At 47.5% G+C, this 26,748-nt stretch overlaps 1 protein-coding gene across 6 annotated transcripts in view; it reads left to right on the forward strand.

The window, feature by feature from the left end:
* Positions 1 to 26,748, forward strand: part of LOC135901050 (acyl-CoA Delta-9 desaturase-like) — a 204,038-nt gene that overhangs the window by 91,262 nt on the left and 86,028 nt on the right. Inside the window, exon 1 of one of the 6 annotated variants that reach the window (XM_065430691.1) lies at positions 5,713 to 6,066. The exons of 4 other annotated variants lie outside the window; for them this stretch is intronic. The gene's annotated coding sequence lies outside the window, so the exon portion shown is untranslated. Of the gene's footprint in view, positions 1 to 5,712; positions 6,067 to 25,836; positions 26,025 to 26,748 lie in introns of those variants that run through there. One more of the 6 variants, XM_065430696.1, reaches the window with a different exon arrangement.

The following is a 26,748-nucleotide window of genomic DNA, read 5'->3' on the forward strand; positions in this document are numbered from 1 at the left end:
TTACAACCACTGGTGTGGCCAGCTCCCTCGTTCGCCCGCGGAAGCAGAACAGCTGCAGCCATCGAGCAGTACGTTTCGTATATAGAGCTAAATAAATAGTTTTTAAAGTCTTAACCGCGGCATAGAGGGAGGACCGGTGGAGATGACGTCAGGTCCTCTGTCCTGACTCGGGTGGTTCAAACTGAGAAGCAGCCGCGGGAACTTCGGCGGCAATTTTCTACGCAGCAAATTTACGCACATGGAAAACGATGATAGACTTCTCGAGGAACACTCCAACTATCTAACTCGTTTTAAGATTTTTTTTTAGTGTCCGTTTAAAGGCAAATTAGCAAAATGGCAGCTTGACGAGCGCAGCGAGAGTACCCGAGTACCACTGAAAGCATGGCCCCCAGAAAGCCCCGTGATAGAATGCGATAGATAAACCAAGCCCTCAACCACATGATGATAATGTTAGATTGGTAGCACAAGAGCATTGGGGTCACATCACCATTAAGTAACATCAGCGTTGTGAGACCAATGCTCAGCCAACAGTGGTAAGAGGTCCTGCGCTACGAGCTAGATTTGGCTATGTAGAAAGCCGTAAACCAAAAATTAAAAAAATGAACCCTTCATTGTTTTAGCTTTTTTTTTCTTTTTCCCCCATTTCGAGTGCTTATTTGTCGGTGCTGATTATTCGAATACTATTCGATAAATATTCGGTGTTTCGAATATCGTGCTATTAGATTAGATCAACGAGTCGAATAGAAATATATTCGATTCGTTATTGAAAATTTTCGAATGTTTGCAGACCCGCTATCCATTATACCAAGGTTCGACTGGGCTGCCGGATGTTCCGGGATGCTTCTTTCCTTCTCTTTTTCGTGTCGCATATGTAACGCTGTGGGCTCAAGGGTAAGATTACTTATTCCACTCCAGGAAGAGCAACTCGGGCAGCGCCGTTCACCAATCCCTTCCTTCTCTGCCACCGTCATCCTTGGATGCGTCTGCGAACGAAGCGCGCGCTCATCTGCACTCTAGAAGTAACTTTTTTACGTGTTCGTTTGTTACGCCGGTCGTCACTAGTTTTTTTTTTCTTTCCGTGCCTGTTTCTGTCGTTCTGTTTTAACATTTTCGCTCGTTTTCCTCTAACTTACCGCGTGACGTTTGCTTCACGTAGCACTTACAGCCGCGCTATTAGAAATTTTGCACCCTTAATATCTCAAAAATAATTTATTATAAGTAAAGTTCGGTTGTTACCCGCCGTTGTTGCCCAAGTGGCTATGGCGCTGTGCTGCAGAGAAGGGAGGCGGAATAATAATAATAAAAAAAAGAATACTCCTTGTGCCGTGCATTGGGTGCACGTTAAAGAACTCCAGGGGGTCAAAATTAATCCGGAGACCCCCCCCCCCCAACCATGTACAGCGTGCCTCAATATCAGATAATGGTTTTAGCTTGTTACACCCCAGAGTGTGAGTGAGTGAAAAAACTTTATTAGCTCTAGATTCGCTCATCTTCTGCGGCCTTCAGATGGCTTCGTCCATCTTCTAGCACAACGGTCGGTTGCCCTTAGTCTAGGGCTTCGCTGGATGCTGCAGCCAGTTGTGCTCGCCGAATCAGACCTTCTTGGTCGACCCGGCGATCGCTGGAGAGCACTCCCTCCCATTGCTCCGCACTCGGGTTTGGTATAACGGGTACCACGTCTGTCTACACCCCAGAAATTATTTTTCATTTGGTAACCTTGTTTGTCGAAAATGTGCACTGGCTTGCCGCTATAACGTTGTCCACACCGTTAACATTGTACTCGGTAGAAACCTGCCCCCGGCTATCTTCAAACAGTGGGTCACGTGTCTTTTTTTCTCTAATATAAGATATTTAGGAGATTATATAAGATATTTAGGCGCCGACTACTCCATCTCATGTTAAGCAAATACATACGAAGTATGAAATAAAAAGCGGGCACTGAAAAAAAAAAGGTAACAAGAAAAAAAAAGTCGCAGTTAGGTGACGTAAGTGCATAAATCGCGTAAACACACTGGAACATAGTCATCTCGCATAAATGTGGAAGAGCCAACTCACAAAACAGATCTCATAAATTCACATCAATTTGGATAGAGAAAGGAATTGAATCTGCAATCAATAATTTCCAACAGTATTACTCCCAGAAATTTGTGGAGGGCCACTAGCGCTTAGCGTCGTTAATGATGAACAAAGAAAAGAGAGATAGAAACAGAAAGAAGAGGGCAAAGGCGGGAAGTTTAACCAAGCGCACGTCCGGTTTGCTACCCTGTACTGGGAGAGCGGGCAGAAAGGGATCAAGAGAGAGAAAGAGAGCGCCAGTAGCACGCACACTTGAAGGAGCACACCAAGTCTGCAAATTGTCGCAGAGACCTGTCGACTTGAGATACTGCAATAGCAATTTCCTTGCTTTCTGTATCATCGACGCGCACGGCCATGGCCCAAGAATCTTGGCTTCTGACAACAGTCTTCAGTCCCGCTGGTTTAATGCTGTCTGGAGAGGTTCGCGCTCGACGTCGTACCGCGGACAAAGACACAAAGTGTGCTCCGTAGTTACTGCACACTCAGGAAAAACACACCATCTAGGGTAGATTGTATGTCGAAACACCATTTTTTCGACCCCTACTTCTCCGAAATTTTCAAGCATGGGTGCGTTTGTTAGCAAAACACCTTTAGTACACCGTTTAAATTATTTCGGGGTGCTAAAACAGTGCATTGTGTTTGAAAGCGATCTGCGATGTTTGCAGAGTGCACGTAATGTCGGTAGCTTCGCATTCGCTGTACTTTTGACGTTTCGTTCGGGTTGAAGCGCTGAATACACGAAATTGATCGCTGCTGCTGCTGCGATTCCTCACTACAGCGTTTTCACAGCGAGTTTCCGCGGTCGTCGAGCGAGAGGTGTCTCTTTACTTGTGCGCGCGTGACACCGTGCTCGTTAATTCAGTTAGTAAGCGAATGTTTACAAGCTTATGCGGCCGATAAAACGACTATCCTTACTTCGTACAGCTATCTACTAATTCGCTGTCGCAATCGATGCTTCGCCTTTCGGGCGAAACTGCGACTTTCTTTTATTTCTTGCCCTGACTTTAGCTTTTTCCACCGGCTCCGTTCAGGCTGTTTCAGCTCGGTGATGTTTTAGCTGCCAATCGCCAGTGAATCACAACGCATCCCTTACGGCGAGTTCGCCAAATCGCACAGGTGCGCACCGGGACGCCCCAATATGTTTAAAAAACGTTGTTTCATGCACTGAAGCACACAAGTAACTGGAACGCCAATGCATTTCTCCGCAAAGTTCGGGAATTTATATCTCGAAACTGGTGTCGTCCTGAGAATTCGTTCCAAGTGGATCCGCCTTGGGAAGTCCACTGCTAGGATTGTAAATATCAATATGGGTCATAAGATTATTAGCTAAAAACTTAATTAGGGAAATCTTGTTAATTAGTCGATATTGCATATTAACTTTTTGTGCACCCGCCGTGGTTGCTCAGTGGCTATGGTGTTGGGCTGCTGAGCACGAGGTCGCGGGATCGAATCCCGGCTACGGCGGCCGCATTTCGATGGGGGCGAAATGCGAAAACACCCGTGTACTTAGATTTAGGTGCACGTTAAAGAACCCCAGGTGGTCGAAATTTCCGGAGTCCTCCACATACGGCGTGCCTCATAATCAGAAAGTGGTTTTGGCACGTAAAACCCTAAATATTATTATTATTAACTTTTTGTGCAAATAGTGTCCGCCGCTTCGAGTAGATTGGCTCATCAACTAGAATTGAGCTATCTGCCACAGGCAACCTTTAAAAAAATTTGAAAGTGTTCGCTGAAACACCCTGTATATATAAATGTTTCGGAAAACACTTCAGTATTACTTCCGCGCATGTCCGTAAGATTAGGATAGTGATAGAATGAACGATGTCACGGGTAAAAATAAAAGTATGCATTTCTGAAAAATACATTCGCGGGAAAGGTGGTAATTCGAGAAAATCACCCTTTCATATTGGTGTATTCGATCGCCCAAAACAGCCTTTTCTAAGGATGTAAGTGGGTGAGTTATAGACGCGGAAAAACGCCCTTAAGGGTGAAATTTTCCTTATTGTGTGGGCTTCTGAAGAGTCACACATAGGCGTGATAAGTAAAGTGTTCTATCAAAATAGGAACCTGCTTGTTTGCATAGCGTCAAAAAGTAAAACATGGGTGACGTACAAGTTAGAAAATAAGAAAAAAAAAGAAGCATCACTGCATGCGGCCAAACAGTCTCTATGCAGCCACGTTCGTTTTTTTTTTTCTGTCGATAATAAATCACAGTTACATCGTCTTCATTTCGCTTATGCTGACTATATAGTCCGTATTTAAGCCATTTTGATGCTTTCGGCGCCCGTGTTAGTCTCTGTTAATGCGCCTACGCACCGGCAAAGCACTACTTCCTTGCTGCGACAATAATTTAATTTGAGTTCGAAGCTTACCCATTTCTATATTCAGAACTACAGGAATGCCTGCATGCGCGATAACTGTAAATTGCAACACACGCACGCACACGCACACACACACACAAAAAAACTTTCAAATGCACTCAGTGCCACGAGCTTCTATGGTATACATCCTCATACAGTCTCCACTTCCGGAGTCGGTTATTCGGCGGCACGTAATAAAGACCTTCGTGAACGTGTGAATAACATCAAGTCTAAAAGTCGAGTACAGGCAACCGAACGATAGTCATGCTCCGTTTTGGGGTGGGCTGGTCGCGAAGAGAGGCGTGGACCCGTGAAACTCGTTCTAAATGCCCGTAACAGAGTTAGGAGTCGTACAGAGTAGAGAAAAAAAGGAAGCCGCGCCCTCACTTCGCCCTTCTCTCTCACGCGACCAGCACGTGAGCATAGTAGTACGGTCGGTTGCAAGTGGGATTGGAAATAAACCACCCCATATGCAGGAGCCCACCGCCAGGGGAGTTTTCCTCCAAGGTCATGTGGTCCACCCTACTCGCAAAAAAAGACGACGTCACTAATACCCGCAGTTACCGGCGTATATGGACTCGGCATAAGACGACATGTGCCGTAAGTCGCCTTGGAGGAAAAAGGGGGGTGGAGGGAGGGGTAGCAGCTTACTGGGTCACGGCAGCCAGATGCTCGCGACAGAGAGAAGGGAGGCGAGGGAGCCAGGACGCGCATTCCTCTCAGTCACTTTGCAGCCGGGGCATCATACGGGAACAGCGCCTGCCCGCTCATAAGGCATATCAGCTGGGCGGGCAGGCGAACAAGATCGCCGCCGCGCGGACGCACAAATGACCGAAAGTCGGGCAGCGCTCCGGGGCGGCCGCTTCGCCTTCATACTCGTCGAAAGAAGGCAACGAACTATCGCAAGGAGTGCGGAAAACTGGCGGCGGCATGCGGAGAGGGCGAGGAAGCGGACCGTTGAGCGACCCAGACCCAGTTATTTTGTGTTTGCATCCGCGCCGCTGCCGTCACCCCCTCCTCACCTCCCCTCGCTCTTCATGCATTCACTTCCCCTCCTCCGCACCACGGCCGGCATCTTCCGCGCCGGGGCTACGGGGCCACGCATCGCCGCCTCCCACATCACTGCAGCCTACCCTCCCTTTCTTACCTTTCCCTCTATCCGCCTCTCTCTCCCCCACTCTCACGTAATCTTCGCGTTCCGTTCACCGGGGAGCACGGCTCCGTAGCCTCTCCCCCATCGCTCGGACGAGGCTGAGGGAGAGAAGAAGCCACCCGTTGTTAGGTCATAGCATCAGCCGGTCCTGGCCAAAAACGCTGCAGAGGACCGCCGAGAAGAACGAGACTGCGTTCGCGGGGAAGCCAGTCAGTGGCCCGGCACTGCGCCGCGAATTCGCCCATGTGCCATCACCGGCGGATCTGAGTGACCCAACACAACATCCACGCCTCCCTTCTCGTTTGGCTCGAGTTCTTGACAGTTCCCTTCGGAGATTACCTTCCGGTATTCTTTTGACTCGCGGTGGCGACTTCCCGTTGGCGAGCCTGACACCGTGCGCTTTTCTCGGGTGGAGACAGCTCCGCTGGGCAACGCTTTTACGAGAGGACTATAGACGACCTACGAGTCACACAGGTGAGCGGCAGCTGGCTTGAGTTTCATTCTTGCGACACAAATGCTCAACGGCGCAAACACCTCAGGGGGACCACATGTGACTTGACGCACTTCGTACTTTGTTGCAATTAACGCAGTACGGGGAACCACGAGGAACCAGTGGAAAAGCAGGAAACCGAAGTCAAGCGTACTTGTAGCGCATACGGGCTTGGTGTCTTCTGCTCATTCGTTTTTTTTTTCTTTTCTGCCAGTCGTCTTCAAGCAGCCTAACCGTTGCACCCGTGTTCCGCTTTCATTAGAGCACTACATTCTTCATATCCTCATGCAAGGCTTCCCTTCCTCCTCCGTACCCCTTCACCCACACACTATCTTGTGGAATTTCCGTTATGCACTTCGAAGTATAGCTACCTCGTGCACCAATGGCTTGCATTTATTGATATTTTATTTTCACCGTCCTATTATATCTGTATGTCCAACAATGAAAAAGCCACGTTGAATCTGTTAAAGTAAGTACGACTCACCGGAGATAAAAAAAATATTGTGATTTATTTTATCTCCACTGAGTTCATCGCTTATACAAAGCACGGCGATTGAAAGCTCAACGTGCGCGCCTAAGTTTTCTTTAATTTAATACACCTGGAAAGGCTCGCGCCTTTCTTTTGAAGTGGACATTGTTTCTGTCGCCTCGTGGTATACGAGGCGCTAGCGGTGATGCGATGATATTAACAGCTTTAAATCTCAATGGAACCATAAATGTACTGTCGCATTGAGTATGAGCTACAACGCGTGCACGCTTTGCGACGCGCCTTCCGTTGCAGCTTGTATACTGAGCACGACAGTACATTCGCTCTCTGCTCGCGCTTCCCTTTGGCGCTTCGATATATGTCTATCCATGCGAAGTGTTTCATTTGTGAACGGTCCTGGAAATATTTGAAGCGCAACGCCCGGAATATTGAATGGGGGCGCAAGCCTCTAAATTCGTTTTAGCGTTAGACAGTAATGAAGAATATCTCTAGGTAAGAGAGCTAATACAGTAAATCGCCTCTACAACGAAACTGCCTGTACAACGAAAGATTCCGTGTGTCCCGGCCGAATTCCTATCTTTCATCTGTATTGCGAATACCTCTTCAGCGAAGAACACCGCAGCGAGTTTGCCTGTACAACGAAGGATTTTAGGCGTCCCCGATGGCTAATATATTGCTTTACAAGGAATGCAATCAGGGGTTGCGCCAATGCTCTCCGCAGCCGCCATTGAGCTGCCATCAGAGCTAAAACTATAAGTGACGTGCTTGACGAGCGTGCCGATCACAGCGAGCATTTGAATCGCTCAACTAAACTCATACGTCACTTGCCGCAGTACAGCAACAGCTGTAACGGCTGACGAATGCGTTGAGGTTGAGGTTGAGGTCGACGCGAGTCGCTCGGAACTGACGACCAACGATGTCGTCGAAGCCAACAAGGCAGTAGTGATGAAGAGCCTAAAGGCGGTAGAACAAATTTTAGCAACAATGGTGGCAATAGCGGTATTCGACGCTCTGCAGCCGGAGCTTGCATCGCTCCCGAGTTTTGCCGTGTAGGTTGCGTGAACCTCGACGACATAAGATGGGACGTATTGTTAAATCGCGCCGGAGGATGTGTGCAGAAGGAGATTTACGAGTTCTTTCAATAAGTATGTGTTGGATTTATATATGTTCAATAAAAGTTTTAGTTAGCTGTGCGTGCTTAGCCTGCTCTAGGTTTTCACAACGGGACCTGTGTAATGAAGGATTTTTGAGGTCCCAAACGCTTTAGTATAGAGGCGTTCGACAGTAGCTGTTTGCATGCTGCATTGTTCAGACGTAGGACGTAGAAGTTCCCATAATGTTGCATGTGTTCCCGTTTGTACAGCACACGTTTGTCAGTCGGCTGTTGTAAGCGGTTAAAATAGCATGCAATATCTCATAGCGAGCCCGGCGCCCATTTTATACTTGCAATGGCGCTGCACTCATCCTGCTCATGTTTTAAGACACGCAGGTGTTGAATGAAACACCGTATAATGGAGACTGTGGTTCACCCATAGAACGAGCGTCATGCCTATACGTCATCTGTCGCAGTGGCTATGGCATTTTACTACTGAGCACGAGGTCGCCAGTTCGATTTCCGGTCGAGACGACCTCACTTTGACACTGAAAGTGCAAAACAACTTGTGTACTTCTATTTGGGTGTGCGTTGATGAAAACCCAGGAGGTCAAAAATAATCCGGAGCCGTCCGATATGGAATCTTTCATAGCAGAAGTTTTGCTTCGAGATGTTAGACCTCATGAATGAATCAATCGATATGTCAGCCTTATACATGTGTAGCTCGTTTCCTTGCATGTTATCACACTGCGCTACCAGCCTGACAAAATCACTGGTAATGCTGCGTATTGGTCAGTGTCACCGTTCACTTGGTACGTTAGCAAACGCACTACGGGTGAAGTTTTTTTCCAAAACTTGTGAAACAAATAAACAAGAAAGGACGCAGTGCGAGGGATCTGAAACTTCAATAATTCTGTGAACGGTCCATTGAAGCGGACGACGGCAAACGCACAAAAACGCACGTGCGTGTTTAATGTGTCTCCTCCTCTTGCACCCGCACCGCCAAATACGAAAGTTGCACAACACGTCTCGCGACGCGCCCGCGGAGACCCGTTTCCAAAGCGGCAACCCCTGCAGCTGTCACCTGCATGCAGGCCAGGCACCGTCGCCAGGAGCGGCTGACCTCGAACTCTGCGCCGCGGAAACAAAAGGCCGATTGCGGCTTTGCGCTCCTCACACTGACCTCCTCTTCGAACGGGTTACATAACAGGGGGGGGGGGGGGGGGGGGGGGGGGAGGAGACCGCGGCGCCCGGTCAAGCGCCGCGCGGGTGGCCAGAGAACTCTCGTGCGTGCTGCGGGGGTCATCATCTCGGCAAGAGCGAAAAGGCGGCTCGCGTTCTCACGAAAATGGCTTGCCGAGCGACGCGCATTCTTCACGCCGCTGTATGAGACTTACCGCATCGCCATTGAGAACCGAGTACGGGCAGCTGAGTGAGAGAGAAATAGTTTAATGGAAACTGAAAATGCGAGCCCTTCTATATACGGAGCTTGGTACTCCAGGTGGCGTGTTTTAGATGATGTGACGAGGCTGGCAGAGGATCCGGTGCATATGTTCAGGGGGAAACGCGCGCATGTTTCGCTTTGCGACGCCGCATTGGACAAGTACGGGCTCGAAATGAACGGCTACTTTTGCCCGATGCGAGAGAACTTTGAGGCATTAGCCATGCAGCGTGTGTCTCGCACCATTGCAATACGACCTCTTTTGCGATATCGCCCCGCCGTTCTACGAGCAGACCAACATGAAAATATGCGCACGCACTACATAGTCCAAGCCCTCCCCCAACAACCTTCACGGCGGTTGCCGGGGGAGCTCGAAATCTCGGTTCCAATGTGCGAAATTCGTTGGTACCTGTAGCGTCTCGAAATGACCTCCTTAGTATTAGAATCCATGAATTCATGGGAACTAGAAAATAAAAAGGCGTCGCGCAGTTTATCTGCGTTGCACCCTTGTTTGTAACACACTGCAACACATCTGATTCAACACTGTACCGCATCGAATATGCAGCGATATAGAGTGTGCACAATTAGAAGCGCGCCACCGGTGACTACAAAATGGGCGCCTGCAACCCGTTAACCTGCCTATATCACGGCGTCATGTACGCAACCTGTAAGGCGTTGCCCACCGCCAACATGGCATCAGGCTGCTTGCCAGTAGCAACGGGTAATGTCCAGCTCGGAGCTAAGTATGGCCCAAGAAGTGACAGGCGTGTTATCGTCGCGCCTCATTCGTGAGACGAATGTCTGCAGTTTCGGAATTGGAGCGCTAACAGTATAGCTCCGCGAGTCTGTGTAAATATATACAAATGTTACTTTTAACTGTCTTTGAAAACATATACATGCTATGAAGGACCCTCTAGTGGAGCTGCTGCTCATTTACTTACGACATTCGTTGCCCTTGACAGTACGCGATCGATAATCTCCAGGGATCTACGCTTAACCTTCACTGCGAGACCTCGTAGCGAAGGTTTAGCCTTCATATTCTTGGGAACTGACCCAAAAGATCTCGACACCGGCAGCAGACCAGTCAAGGTTCTGGTTTCGTTGTGTTCATAGAATACGACTGGTAGGAGTTGTATGTGATCAACTTGTAGTGAGTGAGTGAGAGAGACAAAGAGAGCGGACAAACAAGTGAGAAAGGTTAACCAGCTGTTGAAGCGCCAAGACGGGCTGGTTGGTTCTTGTATTCGTATATCCGCAGTGCAAAATACGAAAAAGCACACACACAGAGAAACGAAATCGACGAGTCGAACACCGAGTCCGGTTGGCTACCCTGCGTTTGGGAAAGTGGAAAGGGAAGGACGAAGGAAGGAGCGAAAGTGAGGAATTGGCATGCACGTGGGACCACCGACGTGATGGAGTTCCCAGCGTTGCGTCACAGACGGTCGCTCAGTCTGGTTGCCTTCAGTAATCGCGACAGTGACATTGTGGCCTTCTGTGGCTGTCATATGCGAAACTATGGTCAGAAGATCTTGTTCAAGAGAAGTTCGCGGGGTGAGCCTTTAATTTTCGAAGGACACGCAGTAGCTCGCTTGTACAGATTCTTAGCAACCACTGCCGTTGCAATCGGCGTTGTCGGTCATTCCTATCAAGACTCAGTACACTGCATTGAATCCAACGCCCAGGCGTAAGCGGCAAAATACTAGTTATTTACTTCGGGGAAGAAGTAAATGCCCAGCGCAGTATACTTCATCGTATGTTTAATGAAACAGAAGATAAGCGGATAATCGTACACTGATGAAAGCCAAACCGAAACTCAGCAGTGCCAATAATTAGAACACGTTAGTTTGCTCGTACGCAACACCTTATTAGCGCTAAAGTAGCTTGTGAGAGCTTTACCATAAAAACCCGTACATAATGCAAACAGTTCTTCAGAACCACACATGGAGCACTTGCTTCTCGCGTTACATGCGAATCCAATATATTTCCAGGCCTTACAGAGTGAGTGTTACATAATGGAGCTTATAACACTCTCTCTCTCTCTCTCTCTCTCTCTCTCTCTCTCTCTCTCTCTCTGTTTAAATATTGCACACCGCCTTTATTTAACTAACAAATTGAGGCATGGCGCTATCGGTCGATGGCGGAACCGACCATGGATAAGGTCGAATTACAGTGCAGGATAACTGCTTCCTTTGTTATTACCCACTGATAGCAATAGAACGTGAGCGAAAGCTGGGTATTTTTTTTATATACTTCATATCAATCATCACATGACATTTGGGACCGCTTATAATATTACATAGTGACTAGTCTCTTTAACAGTGCTAAACTTTGCGGTAATTTTGAGCAAAATAAAACCGCCTAGTGAAACGATGAGATTAACAGCGCGTGTAAGGCACAGCCATGAACTTCTTGTTCTACTGCGAACCGACATTTAATGAAATAAACAGCGAAATTACTTGCGAATTCACTTGCGGCATCTCAGTCATGCTCCGTGATTTACCAAGTGATTTCATGTCGACTAAAGAACCACCGTAAGCGTACACGTGAAGACCGTGGATGCGATGCATAACGTCATGTTCGAGTACTCTGTCTAGTAAGGCGTAATTAGGTGAGCCTCGTGGTCTTCCTTCTCTCGAAGATCCCCCCCCCCTCTTCCTTCCCTCATTGATTTATCAACAAGAACCGTCGCTGCGACATTAAATCTACTATTAGATCTACTCTACGATATGGTCCAATTGTCGTCTTCATCGGGAAGCCCATTACAGCATAATCTCATGAGGGACATGTTGCTGTGATGGGCTTGAATGATTGCCATATTAGCGCTACATACTCAACGTGATTGCGGGTCAATGTTTCGCCTTTGCTCTTGGTATTTAGAACTCTTGCGTGCGAACACCCAGGAGGCGCGCGGTCTTTCAAGTCTCGCAAGAAACTTGCGCAACGGATTGCCGCGAGCGTAATTTCGTAAGCAGCGCTGAAGAAAAAGCGATGCCGGTTACGCCGTATTGCATACTTTGGAAGAAAACAAAACAAAGTAAGAGAGAGCGGGCAGCCGCGCTCCTTTTTTTCCGCTGTCACTGAAGCGCTGTGCGTGGATACATTGTATACGCTGCCTACGGCTGAAGGACGGGCTCTAGCGTTTGAATGAGTAACGACGGCTCTGTATGGACAAAAAAAAACGAGAAAAAGTTGTCCGACAATTACGAAACTCCCTAGTGCGAAATTTGAGAGCGCAGCTCGCTACGCGTTTTCATTTTGCGATATATTGAGGCAAATAATTTGAGATCGAAATCACCGCACCGACTGGCATTGGGCCAATGCCGTCAGCATCTTCGCAGGGGGGGAGGCAGTATGGCATGAACGCTGGCATGATGAGCGGCATCGAAGCCAGCTGTGGAAGAAGACGATGACGAACGCGCGAGCACTGGCACGAGCGCGTTCGGGCGGTTACGCCGAGGGTCGCCGACGATGAACCCAGGGACGGACGCCTAAGAGTTGCGATCTAAAGACAACAATCTTGACACCTGTGTACATTTCTCCACTCGAACTCAATGACACCGAGCTCGTCAGCGAGTCACGCGTGGGCTCAATGATCGAATTCACAAAACAAGCTATTCGCAGCTAACCTAATATGGCTCGCCACCCTCCCGCGTGTTGACCATTCTGCCGTCGTTTGCAGCCTAGTACATTTCTGAAAATGTCACCTGGTCGCGAGCACTGACTTGCTAACGCAGAGTTCGGGGACTCCGCCTTCGTTTTATTGTGGGGTTTGACGTCGCGAAACCGCACACTGGGCTCCGAGGGACGCAGTAGGGGAGAAGCTCCGGAATAATACTGTCCACCTGGTGTTTCTTAACGTGCACACAAAGCGCGGTAGACGAGCGCGTATGCATTCCGCTCCCATCGGAATGCCACCGTCGCAGCGGGAGTCGAACCCGTGACCTCGTGCTGAGCGCTATAACGCCATAGCTACGGATCCACCGTGGCGGGTTAAGTACCACTGAGTACACGTTCCTCGTATTTATTTATTTATTTATTTATTTATTTATTTATTTATTTATTGCAACGCGTAGGCACTCAATAAACAAATAATAATATTTAAGAATATATCGAGGCTAGGTTTTAGAATAGATCGCAAAAGAAAAATGAGGAACACACTAAACAAACGTCAGCATGAACAGTAAAATATTTATGAACTTCCCAAAATCTATTGGTTTTGTTGTATTACAACTGCTGTCACTGTAGTTTATTTTTGTATGCTTTGTTTATTACTTTTTCGAGAGCATATGTGTATTAAGAGGAGTAGCCGATTCCGTCTAAAAATAGGCGCCGACATCTGCTCCAATACGGCTAAAACACACACACACACGCGACGCGTATTAACACTAACAGCCCACAGCGGAATTCCCGTGATTGGAAGAAGAGAGCGAGACACTTGCGCTGACCAGGCTGTGCCACGTTCGGTAGACGAATTGCACGTGTATAAATGACGCGGAAGGCTGCAACGAAGCTCGCTGCTTTGAGTCAAGCTAAAATTGCAAAGGTAAGGGTTGTCAAAACTCCCTGGCAAGCCGCGCAGTATGTATATGTACTGTTCTTGTTTTCTCGCCAAAAGGAATCTATACTCGTACGCAGCAAACGACCAAGAAATGAGGCTCGCGAGCAGACTTTATTCTTCTTCTTTTCTTTCTCTGCGATGATTATCATCGCTGCCTCGAAAAGTTGTGATGCCGGCAAGAGTGGGTGAGCCAACTGTATTCCGCGCTTCGCACCACCCGTTAGAAGGCTCGCGGATGTAACGGTGCCAAAGGAAGTGCATGCTGGGCAACGGGGCTAGCTTGCGTCTCGCATAAATGTGAACGAATCGGCGAGCAGCGCTGCCGCGTACAAGCATGATATAGTTCCTATTTTTTCCCTTCCCGATACGACGCTGCTTAACGAATACATGCGCGCATACAGTACGGTTCCGTGTTTTTTTTTTTTCTCCTATTCCTCACTTCTAGTGTTTTTTCACGCGACGGTCGCTGCTCGGATAACTTATTTACAGCTCCTTCTGTGGATGGGTTAAGCGATAACGGCCGCAGGTACTCGCTCGATTAACCATGTCGCCATTATTAGTTGCCTAGTTTAGATCGGACACGTAGCTGCGGTTGCCTGTGATGTGCCTCGGTATCCAAACATTGCGCAGTTAAATTATTATCTCGACAAGAAATGCGCTATTATCATGTTTGCGCCAAGAACAAACGTATTGCGCACGCGCTTGAACCGTCCAGTTTATCGACACGAGAGAGAGAGAGAGACTGTGTTTAATTAAAGCTGTAGCTAGATTTCTTAACGTCCTCGCATACTACCCCAGGTGTCGCGTTAAATATGTGATGTACACAGTGGTCAGCCAAGCACACAAACGACACATACACCTGTAGACGCACGCACATTCAAACTGATCATAAGGCCTGTAGAACTTTAAAAAAAAATGTCACAAGCGTTTTCGTTTTACGCAGTGCGCAAGCGGTGTTTCACCGCGAGCCGAGAATGCCCCCCGGTTTAGACGCGTCACAAATTCAACGCAGCCTTCAGAGAGAGAGAGAGAGAGATAACTTTATTATGTCCTTGATGGGGTTCAGGGTGGCGGGGGTGAGAGAGGGAGGAGTGTCAGAGAGTATCTTCTGCGCTTAGGGCGCTATCAGTCCTCTTGTGTAGTTGCGAATGGCCGTTTTTGAGTCGCTGATAATGCAGCGTGCATTGGTAGCCACGTAGGCCAAAGCGATGGCCATTTCTTCACCTTCTTCGGGTTGCGTGGTGAGTATTGATGCGGCCGCAGCCAGGTGCTGAGAGCTCGCGACTGCGACGACCGCCATGGCGTTTTGGTTGGGGTGTTCTGCTGTGTCCACGTAGGCTACTGTCAGCGGCTTGGTCGTAGCGCTTTTGTAGTTGTTTAGCTCTTTCTGCGCGTCGCTCCGTATTGTGTCCAGGGTGCATATTGCGAGGTATGGGCGGGATAACCAGCTGAGCGCGAATGTTTGGAGGGATGGGTAATTTTGGTCCGAATTGGGTGGTGTAGGTTATGCCTAGGGTGCCTAGAATGTGCTTGCCCGTGGTGGAATTGGCGAGTCGTTCGTATTGGCTAATACGCTGCGCTTCAATAAGCTCTTCTATGGTGTTGTGAATGCCGAGGGCGTCCAGTTTCTCGTTAGAGGGGGAGATGGGAAAATGTAGGGCTTGTTTATAGGCCCTCTTGATCATGGTATTGAGTTTGAGCTTGTCAGTTGCATTGAGGCTGAGGTACGAGGCGACATAGGTGATACTGCTCAAGGCGTAGGTGGTTACCAGGCGTATAAGGTTGTTTTCTTTCATGCCGGGATGTCCATTTGCGATGCATGCTATGAGGCGAGTGGTTTGGTGTACATGAGTATCTAATTGCTTTTGTATCTCCGTATTTCTGCCGTTTTGTTGGATGCGTTAGCCAAGGATACGGATACGCATACCTACTGTACTTAGCAGCCATCAGAGGCTGCCTGCATGTCTGATGAACATAGACTGCAGTCACATAAAAGATGATGAAAGTCGTCAGGAACATTGCAAACTGAGCACATCGCGGCGAGTCTAATTACCGGAGTTTTTATTTCAAGTAGTTGGTGTGTGCCCCGTTGAGCTTTGCGGTGAAGGCATACTTGGTCTTGTACACTCAGCCATCGCGGCATGTTTAACCCACGAGATCGGTGAGTCTCGTAAGGGGGTCCGTATGAAAGGTTCGCATCGCACCCCACAGAACGCTGTGAACACCACTCGACAATAGACACCAGGCGCGGCTTCTTTCCTTAAAAGTGGTTTCGTCGCGAAAGACTTGCCCTTCGTGATCTCGTTTGTCTCTTTGCTGCTGTAGTAATGGCATTGGTTATATTCGTTACTTTAGCAAGCATAATCTCCATTTGCGGACGTAATTTCAATGTTTGTTTTTTTAATTCTGACTCGACACGCCCCCAACAGATGGTTCGCACTAATAAGCTCAGCACAGTAAAAGGCATCCAGGAATTGTTGATATCGTAATGCGGCAGATGCTTGTACAGAAGGAACTTCCTTGGATGTTCAGCATTGTCTTGGCACATGATTGTCGTACCCCTGCAGATTGGTATGTACCGTGACAGCTGATGTGGTCCGTATGATTATCTCGTTTATCAGTTTTATTTACCGTCTTTGTCGCGAGAGGGGCGCTGATTAAACGAAGCATCCGATTATTACGCCTACGGGATGACCGAATAACTAAATTCTACGCCTACATTCGAGTTATCCGGAAGCTTCGTTCAAGTGAGTTTCGTTTAACTGGAGCTCACTGTATAGCACATTTTTATAGCCTCCGCGAATTAAATGGGAGTGAAATGCAAAACTGCTCGAGTACTTAAATTTAAGTGCGCATTAAAGAGCCCCAGGTCGTCAAAATTAATTAGGGGTCTCCGACTACTCTGCGTGCCTCATAATCAGATCGCGGATTTGGCGCATAAAACTCCAGAGCTTAATTTCATTTTCTTGCCTGCGTAGAATATTCGGGGTAGCTTTACGGTTCTATGGCACAGTTAATCATATTCAGGAACTTGCTTCCGACACCAGCGAATGAATGGCTTGGTGCGCATCGTCTTCTGGTCACAGATTTTGTCCCTGGCGAAATGTACATGTAGAGCACGTTTCTTTCATCGCTGCTTGTTTTCGGATTCTTGGCAGCCCTAAACCATAGTTTACCTACTTATGCCATTTCGTTGGAGACGATCACTTTTATGCCCCTAGCGACGCGGCTATCTTGAAGACCATCTCGAAGGTCGTCTTTATCTGAAATAGGCACACATGGTGTTATACACTCGCCAGTTTTGAAGAAAGATCACCCACCGATACCGCAAACATGGAGATATTTAAAGTGAATCAGGCTCTCGTATACGTCCAAAACAAGTTACCTGTTTTCTTTTTAAGTCTTTATTTTTTTCAGGCACGAATGGCCCAAGAAAACGTTTAGAAAATGCAACTATTTCTTTCTTTCTTTTTTTTTTGTTGATACAGAGTTTGAAGTCATACTACTTGGCTGAAACAGCATGAAGTCATATCCAGCCCGTTGTCATCAGTGCCTTTCTTAACGGCAGAGAGAGGAAAAACAAACAAGAAAAGCACAAATTCTGCACAACAATTATAAGAAGCCCAACCTTAACGAGCTCAAAGCAAAAACGCAAGTCAATGGACGCTTTCACTGATTACTAACATAGGCCCTGGACGGCTTCCGCTTTTGCTCATTGACGTAGCCCGCTAAATTTAGCGAGGAAGAAAGGCATCGGCGCCAATATCGAGTGGCAGGAGTGCGTTAAAATCTAAGGCTACCCATTTTCAACACTTTTCCCCCGTACATAATGACAATTTTACAAGTGAATGTTGCCATAAGTTTTACGGAAATTTCATGTATTAGTCCTGAGGCGCAATGCGCATGTCTTTTATCTCAAAACTTAAAAATAGACTTTCCGCACAGCAAAACCACTTAAAAAACGCGCTTTGGGTTACTGCGCAGTAGACTGATAAGGCCCGGGGCCGGAAGTTCCTTGGGGCCGCACTATCGCTGCTGTTATCGCGCGAGTGAAATCATCTAAACCTGGTGCGAAATATAATAGACCATGGGATTGCGGGACACTTATGACGTAACACTCTTATCCGTGTGCTGGTACTTCGAAAATGCATGAACCGTTTACATTAACGGTACACCAAATAACGCCCAATAATTCGCTGGCTCGTTCGTTCGTTCGCTCGCTCACTCACTCACTCACTCACTCACTCGCGCACAAACTTCACACTGAAGAGCGTCAGGCTAGCTTTAGCGCTTACTATATTACTCCATGTAGCGTCGTCGTCATCCTCATCACGTGTCATAAGTCCCCATCACGAATCTCGGCAGCTCGGCTCGCGAGCCACGAGCTGAAGTGCGCGCTATCGTCAACAGCCGGGCTTTTACCTTCCGTCGTCACTTATACTCTGAATGGCGTCCTTTGACGTGTTTGAAATAGGACAGTATGACGCGACACTCCGGCCTGGGCGCCTAATTATGCGCTTGCAGCAGCACGCAGCGGCTGTCGCTCGTCGCCTCCCGAGGAGGAAAATCAATAAAGTTATTATATCCACGGCGGATGACCCATGGTAGGGTCTGTAGTTGGCTGCTCGGTACTGGTGGAAGAGATGAATGAATTGAAAGCGGAGCGGGGGAAAATGAAAACAACAACGAAAAATAAGAAAGGAAGACTGAAAACGCTCAGGCAAGCACGACAGAGAGCACCGCAAACGTATTAAGCATTGAAGCAAGCCTTTATATTACGGCGAGTCAACGTTTGCAAGCAATCGCATTAAACCGGCACAAAGCAAAAAAGCATTAAATTGGCATCTTCTTGAACACCGTCGTCGAAATCTCGGAGTAAAATTTCTTCATAGCATATACCACTCTAAAACGGGGATAGCTAGGGAATTGTATTTTCAGCCGCCCACATATGTTTCTAAACGCCGAGATCACAAATTAAAAATACGTGAGATTCCTTTTAAAAGCGACACTTTCCGCTACTCTTCTTTGTTCGTACTATACGAGATTGGAATAATCTACCACCTGACACTGTCTGTATTTGTTCAAATAATGATTTCTTCCATGCTTTATGAATGTAATTTTGAGTGTTTGTTTATGTGAGTTGTACCCTCCGTGCTGTAATGCCTGAATGGCGAAGCAGGTACCAAATAAATAAATAAATAAATAAATAAATAAATAAATAAATAAATAAAGTTACATTTCATCCAGGCGGGATCATAATCACAAAGTGCAACCAATATTTGCTCGTACACTAAAGTACCAATGTTATCCTCTAGTGCAATCCGTAGACGAATGGAACGCGTTACCAGAAAACACTGTCGTTTGCGCTCATGCAGCTAGTTTTGAAAGATAATTTCTGGAGCATCTCCATGATTAACGGCTATTTTTGTGTGTATACGTCTCTTAGAATTATATAATGTTAATTTTTTTTTACTCGTGCACATTTAAATGTGTCACTCAACCTTTATATTATACTACAGTGCTTAGCAATTCCGAGATTCATTTCAGTGTTCCTGATATTTGTGCGCATTCAAAATTGTGTGATATTTCTCTCGTTGTGCCTGATTTAAATATGAATGGCATCCAGAAAGTGTCGTTAAACTTCCTTTATACCTGTGTTTTTCGTTTACCCAACTCATATCTTTCTTTTTCTTCTTGTTTGTTCAAGTGTTTCTATATTTCACACAATGATGTTGTATAGCACCTCCCCCCCCCCCCCATATGTAATGCCCTTCAGGGCCTTTAGGGTACCTAAATAAATAAATAAATAACGAAAATCTTTGATAGAAACATTGTCTGCCCCGCGCAGCAGATTATACGTGGACTTCAACGAAAGGCTTAAGAAGCTTATGGCGTGAAGCAAAAGCGGCCAGCGATTAGCGCTTTCAGCACTTACTTGGCGTATCTGGTCCGATAAAATTGTAATGGCGACTGTTGAATAAAAGGCTGGCTGCTTATGTCACTTTTCGGCCTCCCTAATTTATTTCTGTAATAAAGAAAAATCATTGCATTTAATTTCCGGAATAACGAGTGCCACGTATCTAGCCGCGTAACAAAGTGCGGTATTCGCAGATAAGACGTCAGTAGAGTATGCATTTCTAGCTGCGAGCCAAAAAATAAAAAAATTAACTTATTAAAAAATGTGAATAGATTACGCTGAATCAACCCGTGGGCGAACCCCCGGTACCTTCAAACTTCCGTAAGCCTCTTTTCGCCAAAGTGTGCCCGAAACGTTTTGTTCGAAACAAACATTTGAGTTATTCATTTACTGACTGACAAAACAGTTTCTCTTGTTTGTTTGTTTGTTTGTTTGTTTGTTTGTTTTGTTTCGTTTATTTGTTTAGTTGCGTGAACAACAGCTGCGCTGTCAGTCACGTTCTCTGTAACACGTAGCTTTGTCAGGCATTTCAGGTCTGTCAGATTTGGTCCGGAAGAATGCCTCGCGTACAGTGCTCGAAAGTTTACAAACGCTCTGTTGTCATACGACACGTAAGCACGAGCCTCGCCTGTATGCCTACGATCCGCGCCGCATCTGTAGCTGCCATACCCCGTGCCACAGTATGCAGGTTAGTTTATACCCACGCTGTCTTTCCAATCCTTGGATATGCCGGACGCGCCTGTCCAATTGTCTCGAATCGCATCTGTCGTATACCGCAGGCCAATTGCTCCAAGCGAGAGATGTCCGTCATTGCTTTATTTTACCCTTATAGCCTCGACATGTTGAGTGCCTTCTGTAGCTCACGTTGTGCGTATAGATTAAGAAGAGAGAGAGAATTGAAAAATATAGCGTGAAACGCTTAACCAGACGGCAATAACACTTGTGTCGTTTGGCTCCCCTGCAAAGTATTGTATTTTGCTCAAGCTTGCTGTTACCTGAGTAGCTCTTTCTCAAACAGTAGCAAGAAGAGGATAAGATGGAAGTTTTAATCAATGCCTGTAATAAGTTAAATTATGTTTTAAACGACCTTAAAAAGTTATGTTACAAATATTTTACAATGGTAGTGTGTGCGGGACCCAATGGAGCACCCTTTGTTACTTGAATAATACGATGTTCCTTTATACTGGTACTTTTCTCTGTATTCTCTTTTGTCGCAACCTCATCTACACGACTATGACGTACTGTTGAACCCTGATGTTTCAATGAATTTTTGTGTTCACTAACAGGTAAGAGCATTCACACTTACAGTAGTGCGCTACGAGACCTCCTTCAGCATGCTCCGTTGCGTGTACGTGTATACACGTATAAACGAATTAACGAACAAGACAAACTGCAAAGTGCACTGCCAAGGGCACAAATCTATAATTGACATTTCTTTCCTTTTTCTCTCCTAACCAAATAAGTCCGTTACACAAATGAATTAGTATCCTTCTTTCCTCTGCCCTTCCCTGCACGTCGCGCTACCTCTAGCATACCAGCTGTACGAATGCGTACCAAACTTGTCCAACTTTCGACGATTTCGAAACTATAATGAAGAAAGTAAAAGAAAACTCCACCAGCGTAGCAGCGCGATGAGCGCTAAGCCCGCCAGCCATGTCAACACGTATGCCTCAACACGCTCGAAATTTTTCGCCTGAGAAATCCCTCGAGACGGCGCAGCTGCGCGGCAAGGCGTGAACTCAGTGGGTTAACGTGCCGCATTTCACAAGGGGGACAATCTTTTTGGCGTTGGCAAAGCACGGCCGAGGTTTCGCGGCTTCGGGGGAGGTGAGAGATGAAGCGAGTAACATATCGGAGCCAGGGCGGCCGGGCAGTGTCGAAGGAGAAAGCAGCCAGCTTGCGCGAGATGAGGAAATCGCGGATACGCGAACTGGGCCGCGCGCCTCGTCGATGGGCAAAGAATCGCGCTGGTCGCCGCGCTTGTTCGCGTCCGGCTCTAGCCTTGCGCATGCAGCGCCAAGTTGTCGCGGGTTCGTAGGCGATGGAGAATCGAAACTTGCGCACCGTTCTTTGCCTCAATCCCAGGCACTCTGCGGCAGGCCTGGCTGCTGCGTCTCCTAGTTTCTGGCCTCTTCGATTAAAGAAGAAAGAAAATTCGCGAGATCCCGATGGGGAGATCGAAACCCTTGACTCCCAGCACAGCAGCACCGGGCACTGTGGACGTTAGGCGGCGGTCGCACGCATGTAGATCTCGTGCCAACGCGAAGTCGCTCTTTGAAACGACTCGCGCGTGCGTCGCGTCACCTGACGCGAGCGGGAGCGCGCGTCATGTCTTCAGTCGGCCACAGACTCACGCTGTCTTTTCCGTCATGCGCGTTGATCGCGATTCCGGTGCATATTCGCGACTGAGCAATTCAAGCGTATAACCTGTACCACTTACAACCTTGGCTTGGCAATCTTGGCTTGCGGAGTGGAACAACAAGGCTGGCAGGCAGGAGGACATTTGTGTTAGTCGGTGCCTCCGGTGTGCAGCTCGAATAAATGGCGCCGTGGCGAATCGGGGCCCGTATTCGGGAGCTAAAATTGCTCCTAAGGGCACATTGCAACCAAACACTGTGCTGGATATATCATTAGTGAAGGCGGCCAGCCAATGGCAAACAGCGCTTCGCGAACAAAAAGCTTTGGGGAGTCCGGCCCCCCTGCTGCACAAGGCATTCGAAGTCCAGAAGCGGAATCAAAATTTATTGTTATTACATGTTGTCATGGCAGGTTATTAAATACACAAGAAGGTTTTTAACATTTTTATCTAGAAAGTAAGCTACTATATTCATTTATGCAAATAATTAAAAAAATAGCTTGAATGCTTGGCCTACTAAACCCAAACTCTATGTTTTACGCTCAAAAGGCCGCTATCATCACCCGCGTATTTATTAACATTCGAGCTCACTACATATTGTATTTGCGGAGTTTAAGGTGACCTTGACTTAAGCGAAACTTGAAGAATTGCTAGTGAACGCGTGGCTCGAGATATCGGGAGTAAACGCCTGCTATCGAGCTGTATAGAAGTAAATGAGGATTAGTGTGATGTTGCGTAATCATTATACAGAACTGTTCCTTTTAGCCTTTATTCCAGAGTGCGGAGGGGAAATTCGCGCTTTTTCGCTGTGGCTTATATAGGGAGAAGTATTCACTGAGGGGCGGCGCCTACAGCTTCCTGCGTTATTCTTTGCATGGCTATTTCTCATTTTCAGAGCTACCGAGCTAGTTGTCGAATCCTCGCGGTGGCCCAACGTGTCTTGGCGTTCAGCTGCATGCTAATTCGATCTGTGTTTCGATTTATGGGTCGCAGCGCGGCGGTCACGTTCCGAATGAGGCATGAGTGCGAAAATTAGCGCTTGCCATTTTGGCGCACGCTGAGGAAGCCTGGCAAAGTTTTATTTAATCCACGGCGCCTCCGTTTCTTGAATACAGACTGACGGCTCTCGTATCCCAGCCGCGGTTTCGGACGTGAAGCCAGTCTACAGTAACAAGTAAAGACAACTTCACTGTCGGTATACGTACAGAGTGCGACGATGGCTACGTATTTGCTCATTCACTTCTTTGGGTTCTCAGGGAGCCAAGATTTTGCCGCGCAGTTTTCAGACACACGTGCGAGTGGACGTCAGAGTTGCGGAGTGGCAAGTCCAGAGTCGCGATTATTCCGGAATTGATTCCACATGTTCAAACACCCGGAATGGAATGCGAATGGAAAGAGGGCCCGAGATTCCGGAAAGGTGTTGGAATGGAATGGGCACCTAGTCCTGGAATGCTTAATGTTGATTTTAAGCGAGAGTATAAAACTGGTATATTGGTCCATTTGACTAATGACGTTTTTTCACTGGTCGATTCGGAGCAGGATTTCTTGCTCCGCGGCAACGTATCCGAATTTCACTGGTCGATCTGGAGCGGGTTCGCGCGTTCCACTGGTCGTTTCGGATCAACTCGCTCCGCGCCGGATCGCTCGCACTTGCTCCGCCGCAGAGGCGCGGATTCGGGAGGAAATAGCTCGCGTCACTTCCGTCTTCAAGCGAAATCGGTACCCGGTTGGTACGCACAATATTTTGTTGCTTAGAAAACCGTTCACCTTGAACAAGATCTTGGGACCATGGCCTCGAATATCGCAGCTACAAAAGGCCACAAAAGCGCTGCTGCGATATTTGAAAGATACAGGATTGAGTCAGCGTCCGTAATCCGGACTGAGTGACTCAACGATATCCCCGGTGGACTTCCTCTTCTTTCTTTAATCTTTCCGTCCCCATTTCCCTTTCCCCAGTGTAGGGTAGCCAACCGGGCTCAGTCCTGGTTAACCTCCCTACCTTTCATTTATCATTTGCTCTCTCTCTTGTTGCTTCGCAAAATGGCTACGTTCGATGCTGCTGCAGCGCTCGCGTTAAGCGATGAGAGCTCGGACAAGAGCAATTACGAAGTGACGCAGGTGCTGTACGAAGCCTTCTATGCATGTTGTCCATGCACAATCCTTGCGGGCGCGACATGGAAATGACGGCTATGCGACTGCCGCGCTCAAACTACGCACGGGGGACGGCGAGTTTGGTTGCCGTGGAAACGTACAGAACGGAAGCCGGGCATGGTTTACGGAACCGGTTTGTGCGACATGTACGCAGACTTCCTGTGTGATTCCCCGCGGAGCGCTTTTGCGCTCCGCTGGCCGATTCGGATTTGTGAAACCCGAGCGCTCGCTCGAGGATTTCGGCGGCCGCTCCAGATCGACCAGTGAAGGACGACATAAGCTGGACCTGGCCAATTATACGATTTCTGAATTTTTCCTCAATACCGGCTCTTTCAGTATCTACGCATCGTGATTTTCTCCACCGTGGTATTACATAATGCTGTCCTATACAAATGCTAAAGACCCGGAAACTTTTCTGCGTTACAAGGTATAGTTTAAGTGCATTTAAAAGCAACAACTTTTAGGCCTCAAGCATTAATCGATTTAGCAAGAGCATACTTTACCTATCACAAAAGGATAGAGGCCTAAAACTACGTCGCAAACATTCACCCTGTGTACGAGTCTACGGGCGAGCAGGAAACGCGCCCCGTGTTTGTTTGTTTTTCCCCTAACACTGTCGATTACCCAGAAGGCGCGATAACAGGCGATCAAAAAGACGTGCTGGATAAATAATGGTGCTCGTTGATATGCCAATAAACGTGAAACAAAGATCGTCCCACAAGATATGTCAATGCGTTTCGCTTTTGTTTTAGTCAACAATGTGACAACATAGCAGCCGATACGCGAAAATAAAAATAGTATGTAACATTATTTGTAATGGTGTCAAGACTTCAAAAATGTGTTCGCATATTTACTAGGCACACAAGGGCGAACAATTATAGAGAAACCATTTCGTCTGTTGGAATTGGAGGAGCGGAATCCATGGATCGACTCGGCTGCTTCAATAGGGGAAATATGCTCCAACTCTCACCATTCCGATGAGTTAAAAGAAGTGGAATTACTGAGATGTCCGCTCTGTGGCGTGCAGTTGGAATGGAATGTATGCGGCCCCACTCAGCAACTCTGGTGGATGTGCTCTCGGCTGTCTACGCAGAGTATATGCCGCAGATAATTGTAATACACGTGTGATTCACAAAAACTCCGTGAGCTTTACCGCGCGCGAGCGAGTAAAGAAGTATAGAAGTAGAACAGAATGAAGGGGAGACCAGCGATACGCGCGAGTACACGCAATTCGCACGAACGACAAAGCTTCCGTGCCGTTGACCAGCGAGAATTGAACGCATGCAAGATACGGACGCGCACCGGAGGCGGTAATGAAGGCGTTACTGTGTTGGGAGAGGGAAGATATGCGGCGAAGGACGAGAGACACAGGGGAGAGGAAAAGCGCCTCACGCGATAGCAGCCGCCGGAGAGGGAGGGGTTCTCGGTGTCTCCTCCAAGGCGATGATGGCGCCTAGCGGTACTTGTTCCCACGGGTGGTGTCCGAAGAGCACAACACTGCAAGCTTCGTGATGGAAAGAAGAAAAAAAAAGGAAATAACAGCCAAATAAAGAGAGACAAGGAAAGGGAGAAAATGAGAAATCTGTGGGTGCCGCAACGCGCAGATTCGGTGTCGTACGCACGCGCCTGCGCGAGCGCATCTCGTTTCCTCTTAAATATCGTATATATTTAAACGGCCGCCCATCTCCGGTCTCCGCCAGAACGAGAAATTTCGCCGCCCACAGCACATCGGTCCCACTCGAGTGCACGCATCGACCAGGGAGGAGAAACAGAGCTGAGTTTATAACATCATTGTGCGCGCAGTCCATTCACTGAAGGCTTTAGAGGGAAAAAAGAAAAAATCCAGAGGAATCATCTGACTGTGGAATAACGTAACAACAGGCGTCGTCGCTCTCACGTACTCCATCCTCTTGTTCCAGAAAATCGGATACCAAAACAGGTGAGCTGCACGCTTCTAACGCTCGCCTGCGCACATTAGCTCGCGCGTTGTTTTGGCGGCGAAACTGCCGTACTCTCGCTGCCAGAGAATTTGTCGCCTATGGGAATAGTCGCGAGTGTACAGTGGCCGTTCGACGTTTGAGTGTGTGAGACATTTGTCGAACAGTCACTGAGACGTAAGTGAAGCCTGCTAGCTTCATGCCGATGGATTTTGGCTCCCGTAAAGTGCAGGTCACGCGCATTTCGCAATAATGTCGTCGATTGCTAGAAAGTAAACGCTGTTGTTGCGTAAGTTATTATGGCCCTCTTTGGAGGGATCTTCGCTTGAGCGACAGCTTGCCGTTAATACTTTGCAATGAAACGCGACTTCATCGGATCCGGTCAAGGTCTATAAGCAACGTTTTTATATGTAGATGTGGCTGGATGCTCTTGTCTAGTGCAAGCAATAATGCATTGTGGTAAATCAATACTGCATGGTTAGTTACTTGAACTGGTCCTATGAAAAATACCAGCAACAAAAGCGTAGTATTTTTAGAGGATCGTTCAAGTAACTTGCCACATGGAAAGCTCGTGTGTCTCGCAATGAAGCTCATCTGTTCTATCTCGGGAAGCGTTGTGATGCTTTATATATATATAAAAAGATGTGATACATACTTGCGTTTGATAATCTTATAGTTGCCCACTATAGTGCCGGAACAAATGTCGCACGGGAGACATCGGAAGGA

The sequence above is a fragment of the Dermacentor albipictus genome, chromosome 1, assembly GCF_038994185.2.
Source record: "Dermacentor albipictus isolate Rhodes 1998 colony chromosome 1, USDA_Dalb.pri_finalv2, whole genome shotgun sequence".
NCBI lineage: Eukaryota > Metazoa > Arthropoda > Arachnida > Ixodida > Ixodidae > Dermacentor > Dermacentor albipictus.